This window comes from Cynoglossus semilaevis, chromosome 16 (genome assembly GCF_000523025.1).
Source record: "Cynoglossus semilaevis isolate Cse_v1.0 chromosome 16, Cse_v1.0, whole genome shotgun sequence".
Classification (NCBI taxonomy): Eukaryota; Metazoa; Chordata; class Actinopteri; order Pleuronectiformes; family Cynoglossidae; genus Cynoglossus; species Cynoglossus semilaevis.
The window spans coordinates 3,345,335-3,365,890 of NC_024322.1; the positions used below are offsets into that span (position 1 = coordinate 3,345,335).

A 20,556-nucleotide genomic window follows, 5' to 3' on the forward strand; every position below is an offset into this window, starting at 1 on the left:
TAAAAAAAAAACAAACAAACTGAATTCTGCTTCAGGAATTAAAACTCTGCTGGAGAACACTTTCATTCAAAACATCATTAATCATTAAAAACTGTCTCCAGCATTTATTCAAATCTGTAGCTCCTTGAATTTCAGGCAAACCTTTGACGTGTTGAAGCTCCCCAATAAATAACTGAAAACCAAGTTAAAACAGTCCGCTGGGACAAACAGGAAGCTGAGTCAGCTGGGCTGCCATGACAAATTGAAGTCAGGTGACAGTATCCAGACAGAAGAGGTTGTTGTCCTGCTTCAACACAACAAGACCCCGAACCAGATTGAATTAGTGGGACTGTACCAAACATTCATGTGTCCACTTGGCTTTTGGTAATAAAACAAACTGGTCGCAACCACGTGAGAGACTCATGTACTGTCAGTGGCAGTCACTCAGTGTTTACTGTCCCTCTCTGGGCAATCTATACATTCAATTGCATTATGTAGAAGTAGCATGATAAGTGTTAAAGGTCCAGAATGTCAGAGTTAGTAACTCAACAAGAAAATACTGAAACAGCCAAGAAAGTCTAACCACGCATTGGTAAATCAGGGTGTGGTCCCAATATATTGTACTGTATTTCACAGACATAGTGGCTTATATATTGTCTTTACACACATTGCTGCAGGGATTACTGGTGGCCAGATGTTTTGGCTCATGGGCCAGACTGAGGTTCGACACATTTGGTGGCATCAAGAGTCATTACAGTTGGATTGACACCCGTCTGTACCATATCCTGTATCAGTGTTTGGCGGGCCGAATTACAAAGGCTGACGGGCAATATCTGGGCCACGAGCCGTACTTTGCCCAAATCTGGCCCTTTAAACATCCCTAAATAAAAACAACTCCCATCCAGAACTGTTGTAGACTAAAAACTGCAGTCAACCTCAGGACAGTCTGACGACCTCCGTTTTTAATTGCGTACAGTTGAGCAGACCTCCAATAGGGTGGTGACAGCACCAACATTCTTGGCTCCACATTAGACCAGACCAAAGTGTCTGATCAACATCTGCTCTATAGAATGTGGGGACCTTTTTTGGCCTGTAAAAACATGTGGGCATTTTGAATATGAAATTCAGAATGTGTTACCACGTGAAATCCAGTTGGAACCAGAAGTTGCCGTCTTTTAGCCCTATGTTTGACGAGACAAACTTGTCCTCTATAGTAGACCACATTCTTCATGTTTTTTGGGCAGCTTGCCTAGTACAACACGGAGAACAACCTCCAGAATGTAGAATGGAAAAGATCCAGAACGAAGGCCATGTGCTTTTTGTTTGTGACATTTGTTGTTGTTTGCCTCCAATATAATGGCCAGAAAACAGGAAGGTAAATCTACTACAGTGGAACATCGAGATATGAGCGTCTCGACATAAGGGTATTTCAAAATACGAGCAAGCCGAGCACTGGGAGCAGCCCACGCTGCCTCACTTGTTCACTTCACGTGCATTATTGTTCATAATAGTGATGAGTCCTAAGAAAGTGAGTGCTAAGGATGGTAGTGAGTCAATATATATGAGCGTGGTGCCTGTGTGAGTGATTTGGCATGCATGTATGATCGCAGTACATCCACAATATGTACCATCCTAAAGTAAAAAAAATACGTAAGTTTAATTCTAAGTTTATGAAAGTTACGTAGTGTACGTGTAAGGTATGCTATATATATATTTATATATGTATATATATTTTTCTTGTGTGTGTATGTAAAAATTTAAAATTAGAGGCTTTGTGAGAGTAGCATTTTTATAAGCAGATATTGAGCAAAATCTCCACTTAATTTCAGGCCTGTGGTATAACGTATACCTCAAGAGGCAAATCTGTTTTACGACCAGATGAAACACAGTCCAAGTAATGCTTTTAGTCGTTACCCCCCGTCTCTTCCCTTTCCTTTCCTTGCCCCTCACCTTCAGCTGACACTTATTCACCCACCCCTCCCCAGTTTCGGGGCCTCCCACTCAGCTGCTGAGGCCAGCGGATAAAGGTGCAGCTGTCTGGGCACGGCGCACAGCTATCGTGATGCTAAAGCCCCCTGCTTACTTCTGTTGCAAATACAGCCATGTGTAAAGGTCAAGCCGGGCAGACCCTATCATCACCAGAGAACTGTTAATCATTTATACCGCAGTAATCAGTGGGACTGGGATTTCTCTGAGTCACCCAAGACTCATATGATCTTCTGGACGAACTTCAGTGCACTGCCAATCAAAGTGGCCGAAATAGATACCAGCAACTAATTTTGAAGAATGTGCGCTGTCAATGATAGGGGTCTCAACTGGATAATTAGAACTGATGATGTGGGACAGACTCATTTTGAGCTTCCACAGTGGCCAGAAAGTGTACTTGCAGCTTATCAAGTGTCCAGTGCGAGTCTCATGGACTACTGGGTGTTACCAACCATACAGTGCTGAACTGTTGGACATTTGTGTTTGATTTAATGGTCGCTCTCATTAGTTTTCCTAATGGGTTGTGAGGAAGGCCATTAAGTATGTGGTTCCTCTGGGAGTTGAACCCAGGCCTCTCTGCATGTAAGGCAGGTGTGATAACCGCCACACTATGGTACCGCAATTTTGTGGTTGTAGGCGCTGGATGACCCCACACCAGCCATCTATCGGTTTACAGGTGAACGCGCTAACCGATTGCGCCACAAAGACAAGAACTTATCATTTGTAATATTTAAAATTGAAGCTGTTTTCATTTTAAAAGATATACTTTAAATACAAAGGCTGTCCAGTCCAGATTAGTATCATTCGCTGTGACACACATGAGCGTTGACCACAGGAAATTTGTAGAAAGTCTACAGATTAAATCTCAGCAGTTAATGAATGATTGGAATTGTGTTATGCTTTGTAAAAGAATTACATTAATTTAGTTTGTTAGCAGTAAAAAGAAGAAAAAAAATCCCCCTCTGTTCACAGACGAGCCACAAACGTCACCATTGGTCTCCAACTGTCTCTGTGTTTAATTACCAAAATAAAAAGGTGGATTGAGTTTCTTCTATTGCAGTGGTTCATTTAGGAGTCTTACCATCAACAGTGTTGTAAAAAAGGAGTCTTACCATCAACAGTGTTGTAACTCAAGCTTTCTTATTGGTTCTCTTTACTCTAAGAATATACTGTAGTAGTGTAATGGACCAGAAGACTCCATATCCATTTCTTCTGGTTACAAGATAAAGAGTCAAGAACTGTTCAACTCTTCACTGGGGACGAGAAGAGTGAAGAAATAACTGGTGAGTATGGGAGTAAGTGCAATAAATAAAAACATAAGGCCCACGGGCCATATGTTGGACACTCCTGTACTTGACCATGGCTTAATGAAGTCTTCTCAACATACATGGATGAACAACCTAGTATAGAATTCCAATTCATATAAAGCAAATAAAATGTGTCCAATTATAAAAAGACCTTTAATGGGAATAAGGAGTAAATGAAAGCCTGTTTTTGTCCTATATAATTTCAACTGCTTTACTGAAAGATGAATTTCCACAATTTTTCCTCCAAATTAAAGTGTTCCCAAATTTGTTGCAGCCTTGTCACCTTGTATCAAATGAATAAACACCCCCTCACCTCCCATCCTTCCCCCCTTTTCCCTCTTCCTTGACTGAGTGCCGTTGCACTAATGTGGGTCTATATACACACATAGACACAGCAAAGCTTCAGTCATTGAGGCCGGTGTTGTGTTCCATGGCTGCCAAATCCCTGCAGAGACCAGTGGCATGTTTAAAACCCCACCGTCAGTGGAACACTTTATTTATACGCCAAAGTTTCCTTTTCCTGTTTGCTGCTTTTGCAGTGACAGAGGCGGTTGATCCGATTCTGAAGTGGCTGTAAATTTCCCATGTTTGGAACTTTCTGACTGGTAGCATGAGACCCAAAATCAAACAGTCTGACGCAGGCCACGAGAACTGTTGATCCAAACGAGGATCCGGAAATAACAGAAGTCAACGTTATCATGGGAAAGTTGTGCATTATGTACGACTTTAATTGTTAACTAACTAATCTATTATAATTATATAATTTAGCAAGTGGTATGGTTGTGTGCATGTTCCCCTACAAGTTAATTACCATCCTCTTACCCTGGGATAGAGGCTTAGCAATAACGCCGGCTCTTCTAAATGAGTTTCCGTGAAAGTTCCCTCTATTAGTAAGTGTGTTATTTTGCTCGTGTTGGTCCGTGTGTCCCGTTCAACGACAGACTGGTACAGTCTCATCTGACCTCACTCATCTGGACAACAACTGAGTCCCTCTGTCTCTGCCTGCCTTCATCCTGCTAATTCTGTCTGCTGCAAAGCAAGGGCAGCTGTCAGGGTAGTACTTTAGCAGCGAGTACCAGGTCCCTGTATCTCATAATACATATTCAAAAAAACTGTGGGCGAGAGGAAAGATTGTAAGCTGTAGGTGTGGTTGACAGCTGTGTGGGGCCCAAATGCTCTAACAGTGGCAGGCACTCAGTGGTGACCATAGTCACCAGTTTTAATAGAGTACACAAACCTCCTGGGTGTGAGGTACAGTAGTCATCCAGAAGAACATAAACTATTATGATCCAGTTCTTTAAAAATTGTGATTTCCTCTTTTTGGCAATTGAGATTGACCGTAATGACGGGAATTCTACGACAGATAAAACACTCGACCCAACACTTCCACACGCGCTTCATCTTCACGTATTGACATCCACATGTTAGCATTTGTGCGAGCTGTGGGGTAGCATAGCAGAGGAGCCGCTGTTTCATCACGTACATCATCACTTCCAGTCAGGTGGATGTAAAAGACCAACGCCTAGCTGCCAAAATAAACATTCAGTTTCATCAGTGCTGTAACTGTAGCCCAGCTTGGATCTCAGTGGTCAGGCTCAGAATATAAGAGGGCGTGAAAGTGAGAGGGAAGACATCATGGTCATAGTGACAGAGCAATAACAACTCTGATCAATGAATTGGAATCTCCTTAGAGAGACAGATGAGACCAAGAGACATCCCAGTTATTTTGCACTTGGCCAGTAGCTCTTAATCACCTCCCTTATACAACATATGGCTCCTGGACTCAGAACACCACCGATCTGCTTTTGTGGTTCTCGGGTTCTTTAAATGATCATAAACAATTTCCAAAAATAACAGAGTACTGTAGGATATTTAGTCTTCCTTGAACAATTTCAATATAATATTGACTTTATTTCCATTACTCCATTTGTTCATTAGTGCAAGGTAATTTTATTAATTCTACTGAGGCAAATGTATGAATTTGGACTCCAATTAGCTTTATCTGACTTGTCTTCACTTATGTCTCCAACCATGTTAATGTCACTCACTACTGACCTGACAATCGTAGTATTTTGTTCTAAATTTGGAAACTAATTGTTTTGCTTTCAATTTACTTACTTAAAACCATAAAATCGAATCACATATAAAATTGTTTTTCTTTGAATGTCAACGTGTGTCTCACTACTTTCCAATTATTACCATCCTGTCGACTGCATGGGCTCCAATGGGCCGTCGTGAAGGGGGGAAAAGGTGGATGTTAAAAATGTGAGCATGTGCCTACAGTAACGTTCTCCTCCTGATGGCTTCATTATCAGACGGATTTGTCAGTGTATGAACGTCATTGTGAGGCTTGAATGAGAGTCAGCAGAGGCTCGGTACTGTAACTTCCTGACATTACGGTAATGAAAAGCTGATCGTTGTGTGACATGGCTGTACTGTATGACAAGAGAGACAGTGTTCGAGCTCCTCTTCTAGGGATGATCTGCCCCCTGACGGTGACGTGAAACTCCAAGAGCACGTGACTAGACAGACCTACATACTTTCAGTTGTATTTTTATCGCAGTCCAGAAAATTGAATTAATCTTTAAATTATCCGAACAACTTATTAGACAGATGCTGTATGTTGTCTAGATTGAGTAAAACTAATTACTGCACATTAGTCCAGAGCTTTCAGATTATTTACCTTCCGAAGTTGCCAGATCTTGAGCTCAATCCTTAATTTTGTTGTTACATGATAATCTTTGTTTTTGCCTTAGCTTATTTGCTGTTTGTAAAATAAAATAATTAATATGGGCTATTAAAATAGAGATTTATTTATTATTTGTAAAAAAATCATATAAATTAAAAATTAACTATGTTAATAATAAGTGTTTATAATAATAAAAAAGTGTGGCATCCCAATTTGATTGAATGTGTAACGATAAAATCGCGTTATATAAAAAGACAACTTTTTATATAAACTCAAAATAGCTTTGATTTTCCGTACTACTTATTTTTGGCGGGAGGGGGCGCCAAACCCTCTTAAATCTGTCACATTTCTCTCCATAGTTGTCCTGTAAGTAATCCCCGTGTTGATGTCGTCACCAACCAGACCGGCGATCAAGCTAGAAGAAAATAACGAAATCATACCGGAAACCACGTGACTTTGATTCAAAACTAGTTTTATTCAGATTAAAAATGACAATTCCCATTTTAATACCCAGATTAGATCAAGATCTTGGTCATTTAAAGTTTTGGAAAAATCAATACATGTCACTGTTATCTCATTAATTAAACTTTGTCTCATCAAGCATTGGAGCGCAGCCAATTATAAACCTTTTAATGTTATCTTAAATAGCGTAAATACCTTTAATCGTGCTTTTTTTACACAAAATGCAGCATTTAAGGAATAAATACTTAATCACTAAATCAGGACACATCACACATGTATAACTAATACTGTGTATAATTATATTACTAATACCTATCATATATAATATTATGTATGTATAGTAACAATAGTAATAAAGCTTGTATACATCTGATCGTAATACAAACCATACACTATTATATCTGCCGGAACTGCCTGTATAGCTACAGTAACTGTTTATTTAATTGAATTATTTAACTAATGAACTAGTAGAACTATACTGTGTATATATATTTAAACTAACTTAAATTTTCACATAACACCCTTATGATTAGACTAGTTTTGCTTATACGCAAATATACAGAACATACCATAGAGATAATGTGGTATACTTAGTATACGTATGGTGGTTTTATTTTGAAAATAAGAAACCGGATGTGCTTTGCTCCATGATTACTGTGTGAGTGAGAGAATGGTTGAGGTGGAGGCACTGAGCCTGCGACAGAAAAACAAGCGAGGACAAGTCTAGACTCACTTTCTGCTATGTCCAGATGCAATTTGTATATACAAAAAGAAATAAAAACGATACAATTTAAGCAGAACTAAAATGCGGATTTAACGGCTCCTGTCGTGGCTGTTGTTTGTCGCTGTTTTGAGTCTGTGCTGCTAACGTTTGTGCGTGTGTCGCGGTCTGTCCATTCTCTCTGGAGTGAACACTAAGGTAAGACCCACAATCAAGTTTTAAAGTCATACTTTGAATTTTAAAGCCATACTTTATTTTGACACAATGACCATTGAGTGTTAGAATAATATTGAAAGCCTTTTGTGTCACTTTTCGTGCTTTGACGCCGGCTCTTTGTCCGCGCAGATGTGGTTCGATAAATAGACATTGTGCATTGGAAACCCTTCGTTTTCTGCGCTTGTATTTGCTTGTTGCGTATTTAACAGCGCACTTTGTGTGGTTTTATTTGCCCAGAGTTGAGTACCTAACACACGTGGGTGAAAATAATTCACACTTGTATGTAAAATGAATAAAGCACCAATTCACACAGGCCTTTTCGCGCTGGCTGCTGTGGCAGGTCTGCACATATTTTGTCTGGGTATTTTTCACATTGTTAATATGAATAACACTGTACTCTCTCTCTTGAGAGAAAAACGCCACTGGCCATGTTAAATATGCATAAATACTCACCGGAAGTTTTCAGTTCAAAGTGCGAATAATGATCAAAATCTTTTTTTATGAAAAGAATTATAAGCCCTGAAATATCTCAGATTTCTATCAAAAATCATGTTAATATTTTTCAAAGATATCCAAACATTTCATGCATACATCATCTGCTAAAAGTCTATTTTACATCCTGCCTCAGAAATGGCTATCAAAATTATACTACTTATCTTTTTTACCAATCAACAGAAAAGCACTGTAGAATGGTGACTGCTGTCAAATGCCACAGAGCTTGTTAGTAATTTAGAATCTCCTCATAGTGTTTTTACTCACATACCCTGAGCTTTAATTGTCATTTTTGCACATTAAAAGTGATTTTTTTTTAAAGGGAAAATGCAAAAACCTGTATCTCCTTTACCAGATATGCTCTTTCAAAGGTTATACCACTGTGTGTTGCATGCATGACACACCTAGTCTGCAGACACACCCTCTGTAAAAGTAACCAAAGATATGACAGAGTAGAGAACAAGGATCGCTCAGCATGACAGGTATGTGGAAGTCACTGCTAGGCCTGTATTACAGAAACCTTTTTTTTTTCTTTATCTTGCATCATTAGGTAACTACCTCCAAGCTATAAAAAGTTGGTCAAAGTTGAATAAAAGTCACCGGATAGTGCAGGACAAAATGACACCAATTTGCTAAGTTACTGCGTTTATTTATTTTTCTAAGATATGTCAAATCTATTTTTATTGATAGGAAACGTATTCAAGCTATAAAACTCTGTTATACACAGAACTTAGGAATGAACATAAGGGATTTAGAACTTTTCACCAACTCGTAGTGTGCAGCAAAAATAAAGGGTTAAAGTTTGTTAAAATCAGAAGGTCTCCTGAGTGGATTTCAGAAAGTCTGTTCGACAATAATTTAACGTCCTTTCAGTTAGCCGGTGACATCTTTCCGTCACTACAGTAGACCCCTCTCAACCAAGTCAGAATCACCATTAGCTTTGTTTTCCCAAGTATGAAAGAACATACTAGGAATTTGCTGTTTTTCTGACTCTTGAGCTTAAAAATTAATGTAGAAAAAAGCGAGATGTCATGAGTAATGCAACAGAAGTTGCATGAAAGAGAAATTACACGAGGGGCAGAAAGAAGTTATTGACTAATAAGTATTGCACTGCTTTTTTTTGGATGTGCGGGTATTTGAAGCAGATTACACTAGTAATGTTTATGTAATGTTTAATAGAACAAACAGCGATTGATTTAGCTGCATGTAGGATGCTGTTGTCCATTGTTTTTTTTTAGAGCCTTTAACGTTTTACTGGTATTACTTATTGTTAGTGTGTTGAGCTAAGTCTGTTTTCAGTTACCTAATATTACCTGTCTCTTTAGTCCTGTACATTAACATCTAGGTCTTTTCAGGTCTTTTCCTAAGTTTTCTTTGTGTAAGCTCTTCATCAAGAGTTTGTGAGTCTGTTCAGATGAGCTTCAATAATGTGCTTATTAGTGGCTGCGAAGAACTTACGAAAAAGTTGAATAAATAAAAGCATGAATCTACAGCATCTCACCTGTGGGAAATATTGGCGGAGAAAATGTTGGATCAAATCGATTGGTTCCTCACACTGTAAACACAGTTGACTTGGCGCTGTATGTTGACTTACCTCATACTGTGCTTCCAGAAAGTTCACTTGTTGGAATTTTATTTTCTGTTTTAAGCAGACAACTGCACTGATTGCAATTTTGGGGCCAATTCCATTTTCTTTTTCAATTGACAGTATTCACAAATATTGAAGGTCAGTCAGTTACCCCTCTCTCACTGCAGAGCACAAGGTGACAGGTGCTGAAATCTAGACCATTTGCAAAGGTAAATCAGATTGCTAGATACGATTGGTTTCACATAAAATCAGCTGATTGCTGATCCTGCCAAATTAAGGAAATCGACCAGTGGGCCGATTGATCGGTGTACCCCTAGAATGGAACAATAGTTAATTATGCAGTTAACACAGTGTATGGAAAGATTAACAGCAAAGGTGCCTTCATGGCGCAGCTCCAGTTTGACGTAATAAAATAGACATCTAGTAAATAAGGTGGAGTCAATTGACACTTTTTCAATTCCCTACATTGACGGGAACCATTTGATCGTTTCATTGCATGGGGGATGGTTTTTGGTCAAAGCTGAATGTATGCGGGAAACTCTCCCAGTGATGATGTCTAGTACTTCTGTAATGAGATTTGTGATTATAATAATTAATGAAAAAATGTTTCAACCTTTAATATGAGATGATTTTCAGTGGTTCTTACTTTCTCATTTCACACAGATCTGGCACCAAGACACGTTAATAGGCCCAATCGTTTCTTTGTGTGATTGCATTGTTATGAGCTGTGACAAATTACTTTGCTTATCTTTGACTCATCTGCTGCTTAATGGACCTAGAATGTTCTCACCCACCATAACAGTAAATGTCACACAGTGCAGGAACAACTGTTTTCAATCTGTGGTAGTTTTGAGAGGTGACCGTGAGAGAGTCTAAACATCTCAGATTAACTGACTTTTTAATGACAGGTTTTTGTGAAGTGTGTGACAAATGTTTTCACTTGCACTGTGACCAGTTGTCTTACTGGAAGACACTGCAGCTTTGGAAAGAATGCATTTCCTACAAATATTTATCAAAATCAGTCTCTCAGCTCTGAGCAGAACCAGTTGTTTTCTTCCTCCCATGAATCTCCATCTATCTTGGAGAGAAGACAATAAAAATTGCAGAAATAGATCAGTTGTCAGGCACAATGAAGAACACCCCAGGTCAAGATGCATGTTTGAAAACACATTTTATACCATTCAAAGGACCATTAGTATGGTGTTTATACCTGTATGAACTTCTCAATGCAGTATTTCCCATGGATGGATGAAAATGATGCTCACTAAATGATCAAGTTTAAGTGTAATTGTTTTCAAATTTCAGTTTTTTTTTTTTTACTCTAGTGTTCATGGCATCTGCAGCTGCTCTGCTGCCCCTCCACCCCCCGTGAAGAGCAAACACAGTTTTTCCCTCATAGCAAATGGAAAACTGAGAAAGGAAATGACTGAGTATAGACAAAACATGTGGTGGAAGCCCTGCAACCGCTCACAGCAGCCCATGGATAAGATTTGAGAGCAAATAATGCTATAATTGTCTCTGTGCTTCTGTGAAACATAGTCTCATAGAAGTGACCGTGTCATCCAGAGCCTGGGTTTTCTGTCTGCTCTAACACAGATGTAAGCACATGATGAATGTTTAGCTTCTGTGTCTTATCAGTAATAACTTCAGCATTGTCTCCTCCCGTTGTTTTGTTCTTCCTAGCAGCATCACCCCTCTGTCTCTTGGCTGGATTGAGTCTTCCTCATTCCTGGCCAACAACTGAACCAACAGTCTGTTGGCTTCACTTTTCCCTGTGTCACCTCTGGGCACCAGGCCTAAGCTCTTTCTGTGATGCTAAGAGTGAAACCATGAAGGCTGTGACACCATGACAAGCAGTTAAACTAAAGGGAGTAGTAGCGGGGAGCAGGTCGGCAGTATGTGTCACAGTATCTCTCCACTACACCCGCTCCGACAACAAAGGCCCAGCTGTGGACATTGTTATCTGGACAGTGCATGATGTTGTCAAGGCACGAGATAGCACGAGAGGCACTTACTGAAACAAGAGAGTTGAAGCAATTAAGTCATGATCATAGACGAAACAAAGGTCACAGTTAAGGTCATAAAGAAGAATTGTTGCCTAAAGCTACAGAATTGGCTGCATGTAAATAAATGGCAGTGAAACATTCAGTTTTAGAGTTGATTTTGCCTCCCTAACCAAAGAGAAATGATTACGAATGAATAAATCAGACCAAGTAAGACTGCAGTCAAGGGTCTGCTGCTCCCTCACACTGTCCCCTTGTCAGAATAAACATAATACAGATGAATCTGCTTTGACAATTGATTCATTGTAATGTTGTTAGGCTGTGACAAGAAATCCACTTATTTGTCACTGAACTAATACACAATTATTAAAAGTCAGAATACTGTTGTTCATACTTTTTTTCCTTTTAAAATAGGTGTATCCTAATTTCTGACTTATATTGTGGAAGATAGAATGGTCTTACAGTCTGTCCTGATGCAGCATCTGCACATATTCACCACTCAGTGCAGTGAGCACTGCACAAAAGAATGGTGAGTAGTTTGCAGCAGCAGGGTGCAGTGGTTCCAGACAAGTGTCCGGGGTAATGTGCTACAGAAGAATTGCGTGGAGAGTAAAAAGAAAGGTTTACGAGACAGTGTGGAGACCTGCTTTGATAAACAGTTTGAAGACGAACAAAGGACTACTTCTGAAATGCTTCACTTTGTTTAATCACCCACAAAATTGGGAGCCAAACTGTGACTCCTTTTGTGTTTGAATCTGGTCCCACTTTCATGTAAATGAAGTAATGCACAGACAACAAAGCAGGTACAGAAAATTATTGTAATGGTTGATTTTCTTTCCGACTTGTGGGTTTTGAGGTGTGTTTCTTTTTAATAGATTATGTGAATTACGTGGCCTTTGACTACACTGAACATTTTTTTATGTTCTCGGTTTGTGCCCATACACACTGAAATACTTGCTGAAGTTTTCAATCCCAAACTAGTGTTGACCAGCTTTAACAAAGAAACTCTGACTAGCAGGAATAATGTGCTAGAGAGGTGTCCAGTTATACAGTTTAGAAAGCATAAAGGACTTTGTTTGCTTAGATGAGATTGGATATTTAAGCTTCTTAAAGACTGGCCTTTTTTGTCAATTTAACAACTGGCCCTTTGAACAAGTAAGACTATTATCCTTTTCAGGCTCTCAAATAATGACAGTTTTCTTTATGGATTAGAAACCCATTCCACAATACTTTTATTTTTTTTCTACATCCTGAAAATCTTGTAAAGATGGATTCAAAGAAATCCAGGACATGATGAGCTGCAGTTTATAAAACATTCTTTCTGACTCAGGACACAAATAGAGCTGTTGCTGGTGATTTTCCATCAAGTTATTTTTCCAAGGCTTCGACAAACCCTTCATGCTCTAATTGATTTAATTAAATGGATGGGTTCCCCGTTGGCTGTAGTGATGCATAAAAAGGCCATTATGCTGGCAAACATTGACTTATAGAAATGCAGAGTGATAGAGCTGTGCTTATCTGTATTTTGCAGCTGGACTGTCATTCCAAGTTTCCCTTGAGCCAGTGTTAAACTTTTTTTTACATTTGTGAGTATAAAACAGCTCACTATAGTTCATCATGATGTTATTGTTGATGTCTGGGGATGATGTGGCTTTGTGGACATGTCTGTTTGTCAATGTGGATTTCAGTAACAACTGTGAATGAAAAAGTAAAGAAAGAAATGGTCGTTTAAATAAAAGAGGTTGCGTGAGTTTTGCAGGTATTTTCAAATAATCCTATGGAGATATTAACAACACAAAAAAACTGTTCAACACTCATTTTTGCAATGCTAAGATGATTAGAGTGACGCAAAACCACAGTCCACAGAAGGAATGCTACCTCTAAGTGGACAATAATAAATGCATTTAGTAAGTAAATGTGTCTGCAGTGCAGCGTAACCACAGCTTCCGACCATCAAAGCCCTTGTTTCGTTGATGCATCTGTTCTTGGGCCTTAAAGCGATTCCTCCCCATTCCTGTGGACCATCTGAAAGTTCCCCAGTCCTCATATTCGTTATATTTAGAGTTCATCAAATGCGTCTCAGTTTTTGCAGTGGTAAAAGGCATGCAATGTTTGTTTTCTTTTTAAATGTCCAGGAAAATTTGATCTGTCAGGCAATCCTCAGTTTACGCCATCTTGTGGCATTGGTTTGTTCTGGAGAATTTCGTCTCTACATCGATTTTTGTCCGGGGTTGGAACAGTAGTCAGATTCTCTACTTCCTGAAATTATTTGTATTGGAAAATGTGATTCACATTGTGTAAGTAATCATTACATTTTGAGGAAAACATCTGATAAAGCAGGGTTCTAAATAATTGGTTGCAAACAGACTGGTACTTTTTATTTCATATTTGATATGCTTGATTTATAAAAGTGTTTAACATGATTTTTTATTTTACGATGTTGTGGTGACATGCAATTTCATAATATGGTTTATGGTGAAACGTACCGACTCACAAAACAACTACCTCCTATTTACTCCATACTATGTCAGTTTTCTTAGAATTTAACTAAATATAAAAGAGTTAAAAATATTTTACTAAGAATGTGTTTTGCTGCAGAATTAAATTAATTCTAAAAGGAAGGTTTGCTTCTGTTCCAGTGTGGCACCCATGCGGACAATCCCTTGTGATCCCTTACTCATGTGTCTCATTTACCACTACATTACGAAATGTTAGAAACATAGCAAAACAACTCTCAAACTGTAATAAAGTGGAAGTGGCTTTTTGTGGCGTATCAATGGCTGATGCGTTTGCAAAGACATGTATAATGGGAGGGATGGAATTTAACTCCAGTTTAAACCTGCCACAAGCTCTGCTGCTTCCATACTGATGGAGATAAACAATGTTGACAGCATTACACAATGAGCAAGACGAGACAGAACTGAACAGCCAGTAGCTGCATATCTGAATCAGAGGCCTGACGTCTGAATTGCCAGGCTGTCTGTCATCTATCACCGGATAGTTGGTTTTGTCATCTTCATCTGTTCTCGGAGGAAAGACTTCTGTAATTCTGCTCCCAGATATACTTTCCTCACAACAGAAAAACAAAGAGTTGCATTGTTGTTTTGGCCTCCAGCAGTGGAGGCAGCTGTAAATTCAGATCTTGGTCAGAGTGAAACACAGAAGTGTCACTGAGGGAATAGACGGGGATATTGTTGTGTTAACATGCAGGCTTCTGAGTCCTAAAATCTGACATTTCATATTTGGTAGATTCCTAAATGCATCTAGTAGGTATGTATTTTTGATGTTTTGTGTATGAGACTGGAGTTTTGGGGTGGGGTGTGCAGTAGGTTAAGCAATTGTTTTTTGTATGATTGTCCATCCTTTAATCTTAAACTGCTTTATCCTAATAGGCATTTGACCAGAGCCAGAGCCAGAGCCAATCACTGCTTACGTTGGATAAACGATGTGGTACAGGCACAGAGATTGTCCCAGACTGTCATTCAAAAAACCATTCAAAATGCAGTCAATTCAGAATTCAGGTAACTGTGCAACTGTGCAAAGGAAATGGAGTAACAAGAAAAAATTGATGTGCTCACTGAATAGGAATCGTTCATTTAGAAATGTGAGGTTGAATTTGGGTTTGAATCAGAGAGCCCTGAGCAAACCACAATTGTTTCCCAATCCTAGCTTGTATCATTGCTCAAAATTGTCGTTGTGTTTGTAGATTTCAGTCAACAGACAAATAGAAGTCATCTGGTGAGCCTCTGTGAACTTCTGTCCAAATCAGTCATCCCAGCCATCTGGACAACTGTCTGGCTTTCAGGAATCATGCATTTTAATGAGGATAGATAAATGAATGGTCAATATACAAACAGATAAAATGAATATACAAATATATTTTTGTAATATATTGAGACCATATTTCCCTCAGTCATTTCCCTTGTCATGTTGCGTGCTGTAGAGTTGCTGAGTGAAGCAATATGATCAGCCTCTTCCTCTAATCCATTTGCACCCTTTCTCTGTTACCCGTTGTTCTCTCTCTCCCTCACACACACACACACACACACACACACACACTGACACGCACACATGACTGCAGCTGAAGGAAATCCTGTTTTATTTATGAGCTGTATGGCTCACGGTGCCACAGGGTTCCCTTGAGGAATTGAGACCGCACAGTATTGTGGCCTGTGGAGACTTTCTTTCATTTGCTCTCTCTCTCTCTCTCTCTCTCTCTCTCTCTCCCTCTTGCTCACAAACTTTCATATATACTTGCTGCAAGACATCTGTTTATGCCATTAGCATGTCTTAGTACTGTAGTTGTTTTGGATTGACTCAACACAGAGGTGCTGATTAATTAATTGGAGTGTTCACTGTGGTCCATTCAGTGTTTTATTTCCAAAGTTTAGAGGGAGGAACAATTAAATCTGCAAGTCAGAGAAATAGAAATGCACTTCTGAGCCTGGGTGATATTAAATTTCAGACGGCAGCCCATTATATATAAAATCAACCTCGTTGTCACATGTGCTGAAAAATTGTAAAAAAAAATGCATGTAGAATAAGGTAGTAATAATAACTCATTCAAGTATTTTAATGTATCTTTTTTTTATGGTGACTACATTTACACAGCGCTATACAGGTGGCTGCTGGTACTGTATGTTGGCCTGTTCATTGGCTTTCAGCCTGCAGTTGGTGGTCTTGCCACTAAGTCCTAATTAATTCCAACTGTCTGTAGTTTGTTTATTTATGGGAGCAGCATAGTTAATTTATCATAAAATATCTTTCATTAATACACTTGAAAGTTAAGACATCTGGAAACAATCTTTGAGGTTACATCACTTATATAAATCATTTATAAGCAATTTCCGAGACATTGGCTTAAACACTATTGTTTGTTGACCTAATTTCACACTAATTTTGTATATGCTATGAAATATGAGAGAAAAAAATTAGAATTAGAATTAGAGAGAATTAAGATAAAACTGTTTGGCTGCTCATCGTTTTTGATGCAAGTTGTGTTGTTTCCTATACTAGTTCCCATAACTTCTACTGACAAAATATCACGTCAAAGGTCAATGTCTCCTACTGGGATTTGTTTTTGATGCTGGGAACGAGGGTGAGCGGAAAGGGATTTCATGCTGTGTTTTTTATCGGCTGTGGTTGATATTTTGGATCCCAGGAAACCGACATGTATGTCCTTGTAAGCAGAAAAAAATCCTTTACATCTTCAGATTCAACCATACAAAACAAGGTTCTGGTCACACTGTTGGCTCTGACATAAGATTATGTAATACAGACCAACAAACATGCAAAAAAAGCAGCAGGGCACCCAACAAACCCAGCTTGTGCTCCTCAGAGACTGTTCCCATGTGTCCTGGAAAACTTGGATAAATTTAGGTTGTTTTCGCAGTCACACATGGAAAATAAGTGTACTCTACGAAAAAAGAATGTACTTTCCGGTATATGTTTTCTGTAATGTTTAACACATTTTCAAGGCATTTGGGGTTTTAAAGCTTTTAAATAGTAATACTAACACCTTTTAGTGATAAAGTGGTATTTTTAAATCAAACTAAATTTTACATATTAAATAGTTGTATTCACTCAGTCATTTTGTTTGTCATATTTCCATTGCATCTATTGTAGATGTAGTGTTATGCAACTCTGAAACAGAGAACAGAGAATGATTGGTATGAATACACAACTGTAGTACATCTAGATTTTCATCACCATTGTTAAAAAAACCATTGTCTTTTTATTTAATTATTTATTTTTTAGACTATTGTTTTTTAGTAGTAATTGTTGTAATTCCTTTTTCTCAATACTTGGTGTCTTGGCAGCCATGAGATTGAATCAAATCAAAGAGATTCATTCAGGTCAGTAGAGTGAGAGTGTCAAACTTGCAAAGTCAAGTAGTACAGATACAAAAAGACATGTTTCCAAATGAGCTAACCTCATTTTACCTCATAGTTTTTCAAGTTGTGCCTGATGTGAGCAGATTTTTAAATTTGATTGAAAGACCATTTGTTGATTACAAATCTGTTTTCCTCATGTGGTGAACCCAAATGCTGAGAGGAAAATAATTAAGTTCACTCATTTCACAACTGTTTTTTTTTCCTGTATTGGGTTTTGGGTTTATTGGTTAACTTTATGGTGCTTTTGTGTCATCTTGAGACCAACCTGGGCTGGTGGCAGATCTGTCAGCCAATATCAATGTCTTCAAAGCTAAATATAAAATAAAACAAATTAAACACTGAAACACAAAGAACATAATTTTGAGTTTTATTTATATTAGTAGATGTATTAGTATATTAGTATTAGTATATTGGCAAATATTAGTATTGTAAAATAAATTTAAATACAAACTTGTCCTGAGCTCTTTTTGCCAATTAAATCAAACGCTGCCCTGTCTGTTCCAGACAACAGACAGACTGCCCTGCAGTGTGGTAAAGTTTCTCACCTTCTCTCTTCTGGTGCTCACTAGGAATTCTACAGTACATTGCTTGTTGCTCTGTACATCTTGCCTCACAAATAACTGCAGTGTGTCTCTTCATATTTTGACAGCACCAACACTGCCAGCCAATGTTTGTCTAAGAGAGAAATTTGATATTATTGGGATGCTACATATGAAGCAGAACAGCCACACTCTTTACTACATCTCTCCTTCATTTAGAACGGATTTTTATTCAGCTGTCATAATGAGTAACAATGACTAATCAAATACTAAATATTTTGACCAATATTTGAAGTAAATATGTTGGTTTGATTTGAGTCCAAGAATACACTATTTTAGATTAATGAGGAAAAAATAGTAGACAGCAAAGTCTCCCTCAAGATACTTACTGCTTATTCGGCCAAAATCCTATATTGGGTAGCCTCATCTATAATGTTTTGCACAGGATATTCATTTTTAATGTTCAGTATTCGGTACAAACACAAACATATCTACAGCAAAGTAATATTTTCCCTCCCTAATATTCTGACCCTAAGTAAGGCTGCATTATCATTTTCCTATGGTGTGTTTTTCTCAGCCGTATGCTAATAGATGTAGGAATTTTACACATTTCATTCTCTGTAGCTTTGGGGACAAAATGGACTCCTGACCCGAATGAAGAGATAGGACACTCGGAGGCATTCTTTGTGATCATGATGCAGAAAACTAATGTAAGTTTTTAGTTTATTTGAATACAGTATATATATAATCTTTTGCTCCATTAAAAAGACAAACACAAAATCACCTCAAGAAATTTCCATGCCTCAGTCTTTGAAGACTTAATCCACTAGACATCAAAGCTGTACTTTAACAGTCTTTGCCTTCTGTTCTGTAGGCATCGATAGCACTCATACAGTGTTAAAAATAGTGATAGCTTTTTTTCAACCTTCCTAAATATAAAATAAAATACCCTAAATAAGATATTTAAAAACGTTAAAGTTCAAATTGATATTTAATCCCTCTGTTTGTGATTGCTTACAAGGCAGGGATTTAAATGCTTTTTTGGGAAAAACCTTCTTCACCAACCATCTGTCTGCTCAGATAAAGTGTGAAGAAGGCTTTAAATGTTGTTGTTGAACCATCTTCGTTATCTGACAAGTTATCAACTTGCCGTTCTTTAATAATCAAGACACTACAATATAATTGGCCAACCTGGGAGAGAACAATTCATAAAAGTTTTCCATCTGTCGCCTTCTCGTACTTTTCTTTTCTCCTTGACTTAGTTATTGAAAAGAAAATCATCTGTCCAAGCTATTTACCTCTCCATCAAACAAACCAACATTTTTTAAAAGAAATATTTTACATCTCACAGCACAAGGGATAGGAGGAGAACATTGTTTGCTGAATGACCTTGTCACTGAAGGTTGGACCACCCAGTGATTGTTGTCAAGGAGTCACTCAACAATGTGGAGTCTTCTGAAGAGAGTAATGACAGAAAATGAAAGTGGCATGTGAAAAATTGCTTTTAAAAGAGATGGTGGTTGGGATAAAGGTTGGTCCATTCAAAAGAGAAAGGAATTCTGTCGTTATAAACTTAAATGAGAGTTAAAGCAACCCCCAGCCCTGCTAGGATGGTCAAAGACCAAGTTAGGCTGCTTTTTACCTTGGTAAGTATCACTGAGATAATATTTAAGTAACTCATGTTGTTACTTAAATATTATCTCAATGTGAATGTGTATTTCAGGTAGATATATATCATAGATGCAGTCCACCTAAGCTGTCTGAACCAGTGTTAGTTCTTACTGCCAATTTTGATTTAGCCTTACTCTTTTGACAAAATTAGGACTTTGTCTGCCATGGAGTCAATACTGTGGCAAGATCACAGAGGGTAGATATCAGTTCGACCAAATATTAACACATTTTCAAATATGTGTGTTTTTAAGGGTAAATGTGTAGTGGTACACCACCCAACACCCTATACCCTTAAACGGAAACAGTCAGTTCCTACATGTCTTTGCTGCCACTTCCATAGACATGTTTTTATACTGAAAAGATTACGATACCATGTCATTATTGGTATCTTGAGACTCCAAATATTTGAGGATGTTTCAAGGTCCCTTAACATTGCTCAAAGACTGTATGTCTTGGCCTCTGCTGGTTGGACTTCAGTTTGTCTCCCCTTAGATGGAAGTGGAACAGAACTAACTGGAGTACCTCGCACAAACCTCAAACCAAAACTATAATTTATTTGCCATTAGTAGTGGACACTCATGTTATTATCTAAGTCTACTGGTCAGACAAACTGTAGTCGTCATAAAACAAGGTTTTTTTTAAGCAGTGCCATTACCATATTTGGTTTGTGTTTGCCTTCTGGTTTGGATTCTGCTTTCTAGCAAATTTGAAATAGCTGAGGGTTAGAAACAAGGATGAATAAAGTCAGATTTGTTTTAAGATTACGCCCCATCATTTCTGACATATTCTTTCATAATTTGCTGGATTTTTTAAGTGTTAATTGTAGCCAAATTAAATAAATTGGTAACCCATCTGCAGCCGTTAATCTCATAGAGGTTCTGTTACAAGGTAGTCAAATTTCAGCACCAGGTTTGTGCATCCAAACATACTGTGGGTTTCTGTTTTGTTTTGTTTTTTGCATCATTGCAAAAGCGAGACAGCATTCCATCCGACAGTCTTTTTTTTTACT

The 20,556-nt window shown here is 38.1% G+C and overlaps 1 protein-coding gene across 1 annotated transcript in view; it reads left to right on the forward strand.

The window, feature by feature from the left end:
* The first annotated feature begins 7,056 nt into the window (after window positions 1-7,056).
* Window positions 7,057-20,556, forward strand: part of nck2a (NCK adaptor protein 2a) — a 30,255-nt gene continuing 16,755 nt past the window's right edge. Inside the window, exon 1 of the mRNA XM_008328086.3 lies at window positions 7,057-7,342. The gene's annotated coding sequence lies outside the window, so the exon portion shown is untranslated. The remainder of the gene's footprint in view (window positions 7,343-20,556) is intronic.